We start from the raw sequence: 15,125 nt of genomic DNA, 5'->3' as shown, positions 1-15,125 counted from the left end.
GGGGGCTGGAATCGTTCCCCTTTAGGTTGTTAACTGCTGTCTCTCTGCTGTTAACTTCCTCGGGGTTGGATACCCGCTCTTTCTCTGTATAAAAGGAATCTATAGTTTTTCTGGCTTTTTTGCTCATATTTAAAAAATCTTTTGGGGTCTGTCCCTGGGGTAGGAAGTTATTTATTTACTTCTTTACGAGCTTCCTCCCAGACCGGATGGATGCAGAGGCTCTTGGGCCTGAACTAACATAGAGCTCTGGGAGAGAGTTCCCCATCCCCTCCCTGGAATTGCCTCAGAGGTGACTAGCACTGGTGTGCCTTGAGGGCGTTGTGTTCTAGCGGCTTCCCTGACTTTTGAGATTGAAGTAAAGAAGGCACAAAGCCCAGCTTATGCTTCCTGGTGGGGTGTGGATGTCTGTAGCAGGTGACGTGAAAAGCCCCTGCGCTCAAACTGGAAGTGTCTGCCAGAAACCGTGGCCCCTAGTTCAAAGGTTCCTCTTCTCTGGGACTTCCTGGAGCTGAGTTCCACACCTGAGTTCCACCCCCTCCAGCTAAGCTAGGCAGTGTGTGTTGCTTTGGGCCGTATCCGCCCACTTGTCAATCTCTTAACTAGTCTTAGGTGGGGGCTGAGGCCACACCCCCTGGTGCCGAGATCTGCTGAGTCACCCCCCAGGATCCGGGAAACTCTAATCTATCTGAATTTTTAAAGTGTTTAGATTTCCCTTCTGAACTGCTATATTATAAGCAGAGAAGAGCTAACAGCCTGTGCCAGATTCCTTTATCTCAGTGGCTGCTCTGATCCCAGAGCCCTTCCCACCACAAATGGCGCAGTATGCTAGCACCCAGCCGTCTGTGCTGGCCTCTCTTCTTCCTCCCCTGGGAACTGACCTTTTCTGTTGAAACTCCAGATTCTCTTCAGCTGGTAAGTCGTGCTTCCAGTCCTTGTGGTATCTATCAGTCCAGGGCTATTTCTGAGGCTGATTTATCTAATTTGTTGTGAGGGAGTAAGGACGTTGACAGAGTTGTGTGTTTCTTCTCCGCCATCTTGGCTCTGCCCCCTTCTTTCTATTTCTATTGAGATTATCGTATGATTTATATTGGATTTGTTATGGATAAAGTTGATTATGGTAATAGTTTTCCTGATACTGAACCAGCCTGCATTCCTCATATAAATCTCATTTGATCATAGTATATCTTTGTGCTGATAAATTACTGCAATCTCTTTGCTAATGATTTATTTAAAATTTTTGCATCAATATTCATTAGGGAGATTGATCTGTAACTTTCTTTTTCTGTTTTGCCCCTTCCTAGTTTAGGTATCTGTGTCATATTTGTGTCATAGAAGGAATTTGATAGTACTCCTTTTATATCTATTTTTCCAAGTAATTTAAATTGTATTAGAATTAATTGTTCTTTAAATATTTTGTAGAATTCACTTGTAAATGCATCTGGCTCTGGAGATTTTTTTTTTCCCTTAGGGAGTTCAGTAATAACTTGTTCAATTTCTTTTTCTAAAATGGAACCATTTAAGTATGTTATTTCCTCTTCTATTAACCTGGGTAATTCACATTTTTGTAAATATTTATCCATTTCAATTAGATTGTCAGACTTGCTGCCATAGAATTGGGCAAAATAGCTCCTAATTATTGCTTTAATTTCTTTTTCACTGGTGGTAAGTTTACCCTTTTCATTTTTGTTGTTGGTGATTTGGTTTTTTCTTTCCTTTTTCTAATAAAATTAACTAAAATTTTATCTATTTTGTTATTTTTTTCATAAAACCAACTCTTATTTTTGTTTACTAATTCAATAGTTTTCTTATTTTCTATTTAATCATCTCTCTTTTGAGTTTCAAAATTTCAAATTTGATATTTAATTAGTTTTTTTTTTTTTTTTTTTTAGTTTGTTCTTTTTATAGCTTTTTTAGTTCCATGCCTGATTCATTGATCTCTTTTTTCTCTATTTTGTTTATGTAGCTATTTGGATATATAAAGTTTCCTTTAAAAATTGCTTTGGCTGCATCCCATAGGTTTTAGTAATTTGTTCGATTATTGTCATTTTCTTGGGTGAAATTATGAGTTATTTCTGTGATTTGTTATTTGAGCCACTCATTCTTTAGAATTAGATTAATTTCCAATTGGTTTTTAGTGTATCTTTTGCTGGCCCTTTATTGAACATAATTTTTATTACATTGTGGTCTGAGAAGAAATAATTTACTATTTCTGCCTTTTTGCATTTGATTATGAGGTTTTGATGCCATGCTCAAATTTTGTGTACGTCCCATGTACTGCTGAGAAAAAGGTGTATTCCTTTCTGTCCCTATGTACTTTTCTCCAGAGATCTATCATATCTAGGTTTCCTAAGATCCTATTAAATTCCCGAGTTTCTTATTTATTTTGTGGTTTGATTTGTTTGATTTTGAGAGGGTAAGGTTGAAGTTCCCCCACTAGAATAGTTTTGCTTTCTATTTTTTCCTGTAACTGGATTAAAATCTTCTCTAGGAATTTGCCTGCTCTACCACTTGGTGCTTACACATTTAGTATTGTTACTACTTCATTAATTATGGTACCCTTTATCAAGATGTATTTTTGTTCCTTATGTCTTTAAATAAGATATGTATTTATTTTTACTCTTTTGAGATCAGAATTGCTACTGGTGATTTTTTATACTTCAACTGAAGCATAATAAACTCTGTTTCAGCATTTTACCTTTACTGTGTATGTGTCTCTGTGTCAAATATGTTTCTTGTAAACAACATAATGTAGGATTCTGTTTTTTAATACACTCTGCTATTTAATTCTGTTTTATGGAAGAGTTCATCCCATTCATATTAACAGTTATGATCAAGCTCTGTATTTCTCTCCATCCTATTTTCTCCCCTTTATATGCTTTTGTTCTCTCTTTTCACCCTGTCCTTAGTCCAGTATTTTTTACCCATCCCACCTACTATTTTATCTCCTATCACCCCTCTCTGCTTCTCTAACTATTGTTTTTTAATCCATCCAACTCACTACCTTAAATCCTATCACCCTTCCCCTTTCCCTTAGTAGTGTTATTGATAGAAGATAAGGTAGTGGGTGAGTTGGTTTAAAAAAAATAATAAACCACCCTACCCACTACCTTATCTTCTATCAACCTTTTCCCCCTTCTCTTACCTTTTCCATAGTGTCTCTGCCCTCCTTTCCATTCTGCCCCCCCTTTTCTTTTCCTCTTTCTCCTACTTTTTTATCTGGTTAGATACATTTCTATATCCAACTGAAGGATTAAATTATTCCCTCTTAAAGTCCAAAAAATGTTTATTACATTCATGACTCATAACTGTAGTAAGACAGGGAATTGCTATGTTAGCACATATAGCCAGCCATCTGAAGATAACTCAATTCATTAAGCATTTATTGTTATTGTTTATCCTTCACAAAGAGGACCAATGACATTAATAGGATGATGCCTTCTTTGACTTGCAAGTTAAGATTTAAGTGAGGTAGAACAATGCAAATTTATTAGCCTTTCTCTTTCCTGCAAAGTCATTTAGAGTCCTATGGCTAGATATGTTATAATATTGGCAATTACCTTCAGGGAAATGCTAAAAGTGCCTCTAAGTCTCTTGGTTATTTTGAATAAGGACTAGAAACAGGGACAGGGAATCATTGGGCAGCTTTAGGGGCAAAGTACCATCAGAGGAACAGGAAATAGGAACTCTAAATTTTACTTGGTACACAAATCCTAGCCTCCTTTCACTTTTTTCACCTAGACCTGATACTCAAACTTCATTGGATTTAATATTACACTGCCCTCTCCCAATTCTTGACTCTAATCACAGATCACCTCCTTAAGGGAAGGAAGTATGCAAATAGCCCCAGAAAACTAGAGGAAGGGCTATATGTTTATAAACATTTTATCTCATTTATTCTCATATCAGTCTGTATAAATACCCTCCAATTTTTTTTCTTCGCTCAAATTCCAATTTTGTATCTCCATATTAATGCCAGAAATTTCCATTTGGCTTTCTTGTCTGCATCTCAAATTTGACGCATCTAGAATGACATTTATCATTCTCCCCAAACCACATCTTTTCTAAACTTTCTCCTTTCTGCTGATGAAAATGCCACCAAATCTTACAAAATCACTTGGCTTTAAACTGTTGAGCTTACTTTTTTTTCCTTGTGATTCATATCTAATTAGTTGCCAAATCACCTTGACTCTTTCTCTACAATATTTCAATCATTAGCCCAATTCTCTCCATGAATATTGATAACATTCAGACCCTAGCACCTCTCTACTAGATAGCTTTAATAGACTTTTAAATAGACCACCTGATTCTCATCTATTTTTTCTCCACTTAGCTTCTTCCTACACAATTCCCAATATAATCTTCCTGTCTTATTATTTTACTCAGTGCTTCTCTGTGGTCTACAGTATAAACTACTAATCCTTTAACCTGACATTTTCCATTATATGATCTGACTTCAACTTACAATACTTTTTTCTCCTTATTTCATATGCTTTCTATTCTTCACACATTGTATATTGCAGCTAAACTAGACTGAGTTTATTTAAACTGGTCCTGTCTTTTGTGTCTGGGCATTTATGAATACCGGAAATGTATTTTTTACTCTTTCTCTAATATTGAAAATTTTCCATTCCTTCAAGGCCACCTCAAGTAATATTTGCTCTAGGAAATCTCTGAATCTCTAGGTGAGATCACCTTTCTATATACACAAACATATACACACACATACACACACATGCTCAATTAATAAGCATTTATTATTTTCTCTCCTCTAACACCTATTGTAAAAAGCAAACAAAAACAATCCCCTTGTAACAAATAGGCATAGTCTAGAAAAACAACTTTCCATATTGGTGTGGACTCCTTTCTTAAAATTTCATAGAGCATTTAGCTAAATAGATCTTTTGCCCATGTAGTATGCTATTTATTTCTGTTCAGTTCACATTTGCCTTCTTATTTTGGAAGTTACTTGAAGAGGAAATTATGCCATTTTTAGCTATCCACAGAACCCAGTAGAATGCCTTCAATATATTAGTTGCTTAATAAATATTTGTTGAATTGCATGAAATGGGATTGAAATCTGACATTTCCTGTCTGTGAGCAATGTCCTTCAAGTGCCTATGGCTCCTGAGGCCACCAGGATTGTCTTATTTAATTGTTTGCTATGGCAATTGTGCATAGGTTATTTTTATATATAGGATTTGGATGACTAGATTCCTTTTTGTGAGATTTCAAGAGTTGGGAAGGTCCCTTGACTCCCCAAGTACATGCTTCGATGCTTTTTAATTCCTGAATTTCCTTGCTGTTGGGAAGAAGAGGAGAGGAGAAGGCAAAGGCACACTGGGGAACCTGAGTGATGGGCAGGAAAGCTAGAAGCAATTCAGAAACTGAGGGAAGGCTATAAAAGCCGACCAAGGAATGGTACTGCCAAAAAGGGATACACTCCAGACTGTCAGTCACAGAAGTTGCTTCATAATTATCTCCCAGCCTGGCTTGAACTTGCTGATATTTCACAAATTGTCATATTTCACACATACTTCATCTACTAGCCTAGAGACAACCATTTCCCAAGTAACACAGGGTTAGTTTCAATATAAATTCTAAATGTGATTATTACCTAATTTAACCATAGGGCATTGATAAGAGATTTTATTTCATTATAGTATATAGCCTAGATCAAATATCAGTTTAGAGCTACTGATTCTTCTAAAAGATATAATGATTATGGACTCAATTCCCTTCCCCAAAACTTGTTTCCTTTTTCTTAATAGGAAGTTCCATTACAAATGGTTAAAGGTAATTGGATAAGGGTAATGCATTGGGAATGAGGTACTTGAATGAAGCTAAGTGCAATGTGACTGTGCTTCTTTTTAATTAGACCCACAGTGATTTTCAGTCCAGCTAGACCCTAATTCTGGTCTTATTAATTATAATAAGTCAGAATTAATTGATGTTTGATCTTGAAAAAGACTCAGAATATAGACACACACATGTACATGTGTATAAATGTGTATATATAGAAAATATAGACATGCATATATATGTACATTTATATATACATATATATATATATATAAGCATGTATATGTGTGTGTCTGTCTCTCTGTGTCCATTTGTATATCATTGTTAATGAAAGAACTTGTTCTTCTTGAATTGGCATTTTTGTCATAAAGTTATGGAAGGTGGTGAAAGGGAAAGAAAAAATATAATTTATGTTATAAGTTGCAAAAAATAAAATTTATTTTTTACCAATTCTTGGTTTAAACTGAGATTAACAACTTTTTCCTTTTTTCATCTCAATGTCCTCATCTTTTTCCTCCTTTTATCCTGAAAGTAGATATGATGAATAAGCTTCATAGTGAAGTATAGGTGGTGTTTCTGTATGTGGACTGCTGAATCCTTTTTAGAGTTATTCACCTACTTTTGTGTACACTTGATTCATCTAATTCTCACCTGTTCTTCTAAGAAGCTGTAGCATATTCATCATGCAACTGTCTATGCAGATATTTTAAACCAGGTTAAGGGTAACTCACAGGTGTCAAGCTTGTTGGCAAGTTAAAAGGATATCTATCCTAAGCTTACAAAGACTTATAGCTTCTGGGAGCTACAGATCAGAGTTAAGTGAAAAAGGTGGACACGAAAGTGGATGAGCAGTCCTAAAAATGGGCTTAGCAGCCTTCACCCAAGAGATGATAATACTCCTGAATACTGGTGTTGTACCAGTTTTCATATCTTTGATATCATATCTTCAAAAAATCACTCCACTTTCCTGGGACACTGTTTTTTCATCTGGAAAATGAGAAATTTAGACTCTCTATAAATGTTAAAGCCCATTTTAGTTCTGTAATTCCATGATTTTGTGGTTCCAATAGGCAGAAGGATTTGATGTATTGATTCTCTCAAGTAGGAGTGAATAGAATGATCACTGCGATTTGGCTAATGGTAGCTCTCATAGGCAAAGACATAACATGAATTTTGTTGCCCAGAGCAAGTACCATAAAAATGGTCTCATCAAACTACTCAAAAGGATTTTTCAAATTTATTTCTCAGTGAGAGACCTTAAATTTCACTGTGTGTAAGTCCATTGCTGTAAAAACCTCCTGGGAATGGGAGAAATCAGGATGGGACAGACTAGAAGTTACTTACTGAAGTGTGGCTGCTAGAAGAAATAGCTTCCTATTTTAAACAATTATTGTTCCTAATTTGTTGCAAAGTTTAGTAATTTTACCTGTTAAAGAACTGTGAATATTGTCATCATCATGCAAATTTTGGCACCCTGAAGGAAATTCTTAAATGTCTTTTTTGAAATTTATTTTTCAATTAACAAGTATTTTATTACTCTTCTTCCTACTTCTCACCTTCCTCAGCAAAAGAGAAGAAAAAAAAATCTTGATAACAGATATTACAATTTAGCAAAACAAATTCCTTCATTGTATGTGTCCAAAAAATGATTTCTTTCTGTATCTGCAACTATCATTTTTACTAAAAGTAGCATAAAGAGCATGATTCCCCTTTACTTCTTTTAAATTAAGGTTGATAATTGAAGTGATCAGAGTTCTCAAGTCTTTCAAAGTTACTATACTATTGTTGCTGTATTAGTTCTTCTACTTAACTCTGCGTTAGTTCATATGCATCTTCCAATCCTTTTTTGTCATTTCTTATAGCAGTATTTTATTACATTCATATATCACAATTTGTTCAGCCCTTATTGATGGATTTCCTCTTAAAATTTAGTTCTTTGACACTAAAAACTGGGAAAGCTCTAGCTGTGTTACTTTACTTCAATCTTAGTTCAGAGAGGATATCTTCAAACTATCTAATTCCAAACAAAATTGACCTGGGAATCCTGAAGGATAATAATCTTTGAAGAGATTTATTTTTGGTAATAAATAGAACAGGGAAGTAGAGGAACTAGATTTAATTAAATATAAACAGGAATATGAATTGGGGAAAATAATGAGAAATCAATGTTTCACTTAAATAAACGATAAAAAAGACCTTTCATTTTAGATATGCATGCAATCTTCCTTTTCTCTGACTTGAAGTGGAAAAAAAAGACATATAGTACAAAGACAAATTAAGAACACCTTGAGGAATCATGGACTTTTCAAACTTTTGGGGGGGACTTTTTTGGAATTCAGATTGATGTTTTGTTTTCAGAGTATAGCTTGCTGCTTTTTAAGATGAAAGATTCTGTAAGAAGAGTCCAAGAACCTGTATAAACCAATGACTTACGAAAATCCTAATTTTTATTCTGTAAGGGAATTTAAAAGAGATGTCCTCAATTATGCTTGAGAACACAAAACTTTATTGAGCAGAAGTATTTTGAAGTAATATGTAATTTTATAAAACATATGTTTTAACCTTATTGAATTAGAAACATTCAGTCTGAGAAATTGAAATGAAACACACAAAGACATACCTGATTTATCTATTCATTCTTCAAGTTATAATTTATCTGACTCTGCATGTATTTTATGTTCCCTCACCATTGCCAATGAGAATACTTCAATCCTGTCCCATCTTTATCAGTATTGTTCCATAAGTACTATTATAAATAATAAGTAGTACCTTGATATTTAGATATGGCCTCATTTTCCCTTTCTTCCCAAGGATGCATAGTTCCCAAAGGAAGAAGACTCTGAATGGATTAATATACATTTAGTAGAAATTTTCAAAATTAATTTTGGCAAGAAGATGAGATATGACAAAAAGAGGAAGTTGGGAGAAGAAAAATGATGATGCATATTGTGTCTTGATAGTTTTAAAGACCTTAGATTTCTCCTCCCTTCCTAAAGGTCAGTCATTGGGCATTGATGTGGCTAACTGATACTTTTCCCAATACCTAACTTAAGATTTAACAATAGTCCTCTAGACTCTGAGTTCACATTACTTGTTAATATACCTTATTAAGAGGGCAGCTAGGTGGTGCAGTTGATAGTGCACTGGACTTAGAACTAGCAAGATTCATCTTTATTAATTCACATCTAACTTCATACACTTACTATGTGGCTCTCGATGAGTCACCTAACCCTGTTTTCCTCAGTTTCTCATATGTAAAATGAGTTGGAGGAGGAAATGGCAAACCACTTCAGCATTTTTGTCAAGAAAAATCTAATTTAAGAAATAAGAAAATTGGAGTGTTTTTTTCCCCCCATGATTAAAGACATTCACTCATACCAAATACAGGTAGTATGAGTCAAAAAACAATGGGGGGGCCATAATTACAATTTTTAAACAAAATATTTTTTCTTCATCCACCCTTTCATGGGGGAAGTCAGCCTCAGCCTTAGGGTCAGGATTCAAATTTAGGATTATTCCTTCAGGAGGAAAAATTGCTAACAATCTTACTCAGTAGGATATTGCATTTAAAAACCATCAGACTATCCATATCTCTTCTGTTTGATAGCTGGTAGTAATCTACTTCTGTTTTTTCTTTTTACATCTTCCTGACTCCAACTGGGTGGTGGTTGTCAGAATCTTTGCTGGGAGTAGCTGGGAAGAGGGCAATGACCTCATTTCTTATCATAGCATCATAGGGCTGGATGTGAAACAAGAAATCATCCATTCTGTTTTGCTATTTTCTGCTAGGTAATAAAAATCTTTCCAGACAGAGGGGAAACTCTCATCTTTAAAGAACTCCAGTAAAGGACATTCCACTCATATGTTTCCATATCAAGTCTTTTTCTCTGCCAGGAAATTTTTAATATATATATATATATATATATATATTTTATAATATTATCCCTTGTATTCATTTTTCCAATTTACCCCCCCTCCCTCTATTCCCTCCCCCCGACGACAGGCAATACCATACATTTTACATGTGTTACAATATAGTCTAGGTACAATACATGTGTGCGAATATCATTTTCTTGTTGCACAATAAACATTAGAATCCGAAGGTACATGCAACCTGGGCAGACAGATATTAGTGCTAACAATTTTCATTCCCCTCCCAGTGTTTCTTCTCTGGGTGCAGCTACCTCTGTCCATCATTGATCAACTGGAAGTGAGTTGGATCTTCTTTATGTTGAAGATTTCCACTTCCATCAGAATACATCCTCATACAGTATTGTTGTTGAAGTGTACAGTGATCTTCTGGTTCTGCTCATTTCACTCAGCATCAGTTGATTTAAGTCTCTCCAACCCTCTCTATATTCCTCCTGCTGGTCATTTCTTACCGAGCAATAATATTCCATAACCTTCATATACCACAATTTACCCAACCATTCTCCAACTGATGGGCATCCATTCAACTTCCAGTTTCTAGCTACAACAAAAAGAGCTGCCACAAACATTTTGGCACATATATGTCTCTTTCCGCTCTTTAGTATTTCTTTGGGATATAATCCCAGTAGTAGCGCTGCTGGGTCAAAGGGTATGCACAGTTTGATAACTTTTTGGGCATAATTCCAGATTGCTCTCCAGAATGGCTGGATTCTTTCACAACTCCACCAGCAATGTATTAGTGTCCCAGTTTCCCCACATCCCCTCCAACATTTGTCATTATTTGTTCCTGTCATCTTAGCCAATCTGACAGGTGTGTAGTGGTATCTCAGAGTGGTCTTAATTTGCATTTCTCTGATCAGTAGTGATTTGGAACACTCTTTCATGTGAGTGGATATAGTTTCAATTTCTTCCTCTGAGAATTGTCTGTTCATATCCTTTGACCATTTATCAATTGGAGAATGGTTCGGTTTCTTATAAATTAGGGTCAGTTCTCTATATATTTTGGAAATGAGACCTTTGTCAGAACCTTTGTTTTTAAAAATATTTTCCCAATTTGTTACTTCCCTTCTAATCTTGTTTGCATTAGTATTATTTGTACAGAAACTTTTTAGTTTGATGTAATCAAAATCTTCTATTTTGTGATCAATAATGATCTCTAGTTCTCCTCTGGTCATAAATTCCTTCCTCCTCCACAAGTCTGAGAGGTAGATTATCCTCTGTTCCTCTAATCTATTTATTATCTCCCTCTTTATGCCTAAATCATGGACCCATTTTGATCTTATCTTGGTATATGGTGTTAAGTGTGGATCCATATCTAATTTCTGCCATACTAATTTCCAGTTTTCCCAACAGTTTTTTCCGAATAATGAATTTTTATCCCTAATGTTGGAATCTTTGGGTTTGTCAAAGATTAGATTGCTATAGATGTACCCTTTTTTGTCCTTTGTATCTAATCTGTTCCACTGATCTACCGGTCTATTTCGTAGCCAATACCAAATGGTTTTGGTGACTGCTGCTATATAATATAGCTTTAGATCAGGTACACTTAGACCACCTTCCTCTGAGTTTTTTTTCATTAGTTCCCTTGCAATTCTTGACCTTTTATTCTTCCATATGAATTTTGTTGTTATTTTTTCTAGGTCATTAAAATAGTTTCTTGGGAGTCTGATTGGTATAGCACTAAATAAATAGATTAGTTTGGGGAGTATTGTCATCTTTATTATATTCGCTCGGCCTATCCAAGAGCACTGAATGTTTTTCCAATTATTTAAATCTGATTTTATTTTTGTGGCAAGTGTTTTGTAATTTTTCTCATATAATTCCTGACTTTTCTTTGGTAGATGGATTCCCAAATATTTTATACTCTCAACATTTGTTTGGAATGGAATTTCTCTTTGTATCTCTTGCTGTTGCATTTTGTTAGTGATATATAAAAATGCCGAGGATTTATGTGGATTTATTTTGTATCCTGCCACTTTGCTGAAATTTTGAATTATTTCTAGTAGCTTTTTAGCAGAGTCTTTGGGGTTCTCTAAGTATACCATCATGTCATCTGCAAAAAGTGATAGTTTGATTTCCTCATTTCCTACTCTAATTCCTTGAATCTCTTTCTCGGCTCTTATTGCCGAGGCTAGCGTTTCTAGTACTATATTGAATAGTAATGGTGATAGTGGGCAACCTTGTTTCACTCCTGATCTTACTGGGAAAGGTTGCAGTTTATTTCTATTGCATATTATGCTTACTGACGGTCTTAAATATATACTCCTGATTATTCTAAGGAATAATCCATTTATTCCTATACTCTCAAGAGTTTTTAGTAGGAATGGATGTTGGATTTTGTCAAATGCTTTTTCTGCATCTATTGAGATGATCATATGGTTTTTATTAATTTGATTATTAATATGGTCAATTATACTAATAGTTTTCCTAATATTAAACCAGCCCTGCATTCCTGGTATGAATCCTACTTGATCATAGTATATTATCCTGGGGATGATTTTCTGAAGTCTTTTTGCTAATATCTTATTTAAGATTTTAGCATCAATATTCATTAAGGAGATTGGTCTATAATTTTCTTTCTCAGTTTTCGATCTACCAGGTTTAGGTATCAGTACCATGTCTGTGTCATAAAAGGAGTTTGGTAGGACTCCTTCATCCCCTATTTTTTCAAATAATTTATATAACATTGGGGCTAATTGTTCTTTAAATGTTTGGTAGAATTCACATGTGAATCCATCTGGCCCTGGGGATTTTTTCCTGGGGAGTTGATTAATAGCTTGTTCTATTTCTTTTTCTGAAATGGGACTATTTAAGCAATTTATCTCCTCCTCTGTTAATCTAGGGAGCCTATATTTTTGGAGAAAGTCATCCATTTCACTTAAGTTATCAAATTTATTGGCATAAAGTTGGGCAAAGTAACTCCTTATTATTTCTCTAATTTCCTCTTCATTGGTGGAAAGATCCCCCTTTTCATTTGTAAGACTATCAATTTGATTTTCCTCTTTCTTTTTTTTGATCAAATTTACCAAAGGTTTATCTATTTTATTGGCTTTTTCATAAAACCAACTCTTGGTTTTATTTATTAATTCAATAGTTTTTTTACTTTCAATTTTATTGATTTCTCCTTTTAATTTTTGTATTTCGAGTTTAATTTTTGGTTGGGGGTTTATAATTTGGTCTTTTTCTAGCCTTTTAAGTTGTAAGCCCAATTCGTTAATCTTCTCTTTCTCAATTTTCTTCAAATAAGCCTCTAAAGATATAAAATTTCCCCTTATTACTGCTTTAGCTGCATCCCAAAGATTTTGATATGATGTCTCATCATTATCATTATCTTGGATGAAATTGTTAATTGTTTCTATAATTTGCTCTTTCACCCAGTCATTCTTTAAGATGAGATTATTCAGTTTCCAATTACTTTTTGGTCTATTTACCCCTAACTTTTTACTGAATGTAGCTTTTATTGCATTGTGATCTGAGAAGAAGGCATTTATTATTTCTGCCTTCCTACATTTAATTTTGAGATCTTTATGTCCTAATATATGGTCAATTTTTGTATAGGATCCATGAACTGCTGAGAAGAAAGTATATTCCTTCCTATTGCCATTCAGTTTTCTCCAAAGGTCTATCATACCTAGTTTTTCTAATGTTCTATTTACTTTTTTAATTTCTTTCTTGTTTGTTTTGTGGTTTGATTTGTCTAAATCTGAGAGTGCAAGGTTGAGATCTCCCACTATTATAGTTTTACTGTCTATTTCTTCTTGCAGTTCTCTTAACTTTTCCTTTAGAAAGTTAGATGCTATACCACTTGGTGCATATATGTTTAGTATTGATATGGCTTCATTATTTATGCTACCTTTCAGCAGGATATAGTTTCCTTCCTTATCTTTTTTAACGAGATCTACTTCTGCTTTTGCTTGATCTGAGATAAGGATAGCTACCCCTGCTTTTTTGGCTTTACCTGAAGCATAATAAGCTCTGTTCCAACCTTTTACCTTTACTCTGTATGTATCTCCCTGCTTTAAGTGTGTTTCTTGTAGACAACATATTGTAGGGTTCTGCTTTTTGATCCAATCTGCTATCCGTCTCCGTTTGATGGGATCGTTCATCCCATTTACATTTACAGTTAAAATTACTAATTCTGTATTTCCTGCCATCGTATTATCCCCAGATTATACTTTTTTCCCTTGACCCCCCTGATCCCCCTCCCCGATATTTAATTTACAGACCCCCCTTGTGACGCGCAACCCTCCCTCTTTTTTTTTTTTTTTTAGGATCCCTCCCCCCTCCCTCCAAGTCCCTTCACTTATTCTCCTTTTCCTTTCCCCTTTTCCTCTCCCCCCTTTTAATGAGGTGAGAGAAAATTCTCTGAAAAACAAATATGTTAATTATTTACTTTTTGAGCCTCTTCTGATGAGAGTAAGATTCACACAATGATTCTCCCCCTCACTAAGTTCCCTCAGATATGGTGTATTTTCTATGTCTCTTCCTGGGATGTAGTTTCCCTCTTTTTATCACTCCTTCCCCTTTTTCTGAACCAACCTCCTTCCCTTTACCACACCCCCCTTTTTTTCTTTTATATCAGTAAAATCAAATTATCCTTGAGTATTTTTTATATACCCACAACAGAGTTACAGTTCTCAAGGGTTCTGTGTACCTTTTTCTGTTTCTCTTCAGTCTTGTGGATGTAGATCAAATTTTTTGTTTAAGTCTGGTTTTTTTCTTAGAAACATATAGAATTCCTCTGTTTCATTGAATGACCATCTTCTTCCATGGAAAAAGATGCTAAACTTAGCTGGGTAGTTCATTCTTGGTTGCAGGCCTTGATCTTTTGCCTTACGGAATATCAGGTTCCAGGCCCTTCTATCTTTTAATGTGGAGGCAGCCAGATCTTGGGTGACCCTTATTGTGGCACCTTGGTATTTAAATTGTTTTTTTCTAGCTGCTTGCAGGATTTTCTCCTTTGTGTGGTAATTCTGCAGCTTAGCCACAATATTCCGTGGTGTTCTTTTTTTAGGGTCTATTTCAGAAGGAGTTCGATGAATTCTTTCCACATCTACTTTCCCTTCTGTTTCTATTATCTCTGGACAGTTCTCTTTGATAATTTCCTGTAAAATAGAATCTAGGCTCTTTTTTTGGTCATAGTTTTCTGGAAGTCCAATAATCCGCAGATTATCTCTCCTAGATCTATTTTCCAGGTCTATAGATTTTCCCAGTAAGTATTTGACGTTGTTCTCCAGCTTCTCATTTTTTTTGTTTTGTTTGACTGATTCTTGGGTTCTCTGTGAATCATTCATTTCTATTTGTTCCATCCTGACTTTTAAGGAGTTATTTACTTCTTTCACAGTTTTTAGTTCTTTTTGTAAATGCCCAATTTCGTTTTTAAATGAATTATTTTG

At 34.8% G+C, this 15,125-nt stretch overlaps 1 long non-coding RNA gene across 1 annotated transcript in view; it reads left to right on the top strand.

Moving 5' to 3' along the window:
- The first annotated feature begins 790 nt into the window (after window positions 1-790).
- LOC141559410 (uncharacterized) overlaps window positions 791-15,125 on the top strand; it is a 77,980-nt gene continuing 63,645 nt past the window's right edge. The window contains exon 1 of the long non-coding RNA XR_012487391.1: window positions 791-912. This is a non-coding gene — a long non-coding RNA (uncharacterized LOC141559410). The remainder of the gene's footprint in view (window positions 913-15,125) is intronic.

This window comes from Sminthopsis crassicaudata, chromosome 3, assembly GCF_048593235.1.
Source record: "Sminthopsis crassicaudata isolate SCR6 chromosome 3, ASM4859323v1, whole genome shotgun sequence".
Lineage (NCBI taxonomy): Eukaryota > Metazoa > Chordata > Mammalia > Dasyuromorphia > Dasyuridae > Sminthopsis > Sminthopsis crassicaudata.
The sequence above is the reverse complement of the archived record's forward strand: the minus strand, read 5'-3'. Positions and strand labels throughout refer to the sequence as shown.